This window comes from Geospiza fortis, unplaced genomic scaffold, assembly GCF_000277835.1.
Source record: "Geospiza fortis unplaced genomic scaffold, GeoFor_1.0 scaffold617, whole genome shotgun sequence".
NCBI lineage: Eukaryota > Metazoa > Chordata > Aves > Passeriformes > Thraupidae > Geospiza > Geospiza fortis.
In genome coordinates, this window is record NW_005054673.1 from 232,651 (window position 1) to 234,320 (window position 1,670).

Consider the following 1,670-nt stretch of genomic DNA (forward strand, 5'->3'; position numbering starts at 1 on the left):
CCCCCGAGCAGCTCCGGGACCCCTCACAGACCCCCGAGCGCCCCAGGATCTCCTCACAGACCCCCGGGACCCCTCACACACGCCCCGAGCACCCCCGGTCCCGTCACCGCGGCGCCGCCGCAACCCGCACCACGCGCGCGAGCTGTCGCAAAGCCTCCCGCTTGCCGTAGAGCCGATGGCAGAGAGGGCGTGGTTTTGTGCGCATAAATTTGCATCGCTAATTCCCGATGACGGAGCGCGTCAGAGCGGTCGTGTGGCGGTGTGAGATGGAAAAAACGGGAACAAGAGGGACATTAAGAACGGCTCAGAGAGGATAAATGAAAAACCGGGGAGAGCTGAGTGGGCTGTGATGTCGCCGTGACCGCATGAGCAGTGGTGCGGCACTAGGTTTGGGCGTGGAAGAGAATGAAGCGATCCTTCCGGTTCATAGAAATGATGAATGGGAGTGGCACGCGGCTGCGTGACGTGTGCGCCCTGCGTTACGACATTGCACAGTCCCATCTGACTGCCGGGGGGTCCTGACGTCATTATGACGTCATTTTAGTGTGTTTGTACCAAGAACAGAAAGAATTTGTTACTGCGGACGTCGTGTGAGCAGCCTGGTAATTGGCTGTGATGTCACTGCTACGTCATTCCCACATGTCAAAACTAGTTCAATTCAATCGTTAGGAGGATGTTATGGGGTGTATGATGTCACTGCTGACATCATCCCCTTGGCATGTGATGTACCTGGTGATCAGCTCTGTGATGTCACTGCGACATCATTCCCACATATTAAAACAAGCAAAATTCAACAGGCAGGAGGATGTTATGGGGTGTATGATGTCACTGCTGACGTCATCCATGCACCGTGCGAGGTGCCTGGTAATTGGCTCTGTGATGTCACCACCATGTCATCTCCTTCCTGTGTGGAATCAGTGGAAATGAGCAAATTAAGGGGGGTGTGCACAGCCCCTGGCTCTCTGTGATGTCACTGCTGATGTCATCATCTCTCAGATGTGTGAAAAGCGGGGAAATTGGGAAGATTCGGGGGGTTCTGCCCTGATTTGGTCACTGTTTGGGGGCAGTTTGGTGCATTTTGGGCAGTTTGTCACCACGTTAAAGGGTCACAACCAGCAGTGTCCCCTCCTTGGGGGGGGCTCAGCCCCCCCCTGGAGTCCCCTGACCCATCCCTGCAGCACCCACAGCTCACAGGTTAAAAATATCAATTTAATCATTTTTTTAACACAAAACTCTACAATCCTGCTGGAATTCAGGACGTCCCTCTGTCTGTCCTGGATTGCCCAAACCCCTGCCAGGGGGCTCAGAGACCCTGGCACAGAGCCCAAGATCCCTGTGCCTTTGATTTTAACCCATGGAAAAAATTACCAACCTCATATGAGGATCTGCAAGCCACGAAAGTCTAAGTAGAATAATAATTAGTTTGTCAGGGGGTGAAAAATAGATTTTTTGGGGTTTTTAGAATGGGGGTTCAGGAGGCAAGATGGAGGAATGTGGGCGCGTCCAGCCTTTCTCCTCATTCTTCTTCTTGGCCTCCATCTTCTGCTGGGATGGTGGCACTTTTGGATTGGTTTAGAGTAGAAGCTCACTGTCTAACAGAGGTGATAGGTATTGGGAAGGAATTGTAAACATTGTACACGTAGTTTTCTTTGGATAGAAATTCAGGAATG

The 1,670-nt window shown here is 52.2% G+C and overlaps 1 non-coding gene across 1 annotated transcript; it reads left to right on the forward strand.

The window, feature by feature from the left end:
- Positions 1 to 413: 413 nt before the first annotated feature.
- LOC115949006 lies at positions 414 to 507 on the forward strand. The gene has a single exon (XR_004082701.1). It is a non-coding gene; the product is annotated as a small nucleolar RNA U13 (small nucleolar RNA).
- Positions 508 to 1,670: the final 1,163 nt, after the last annotated feature.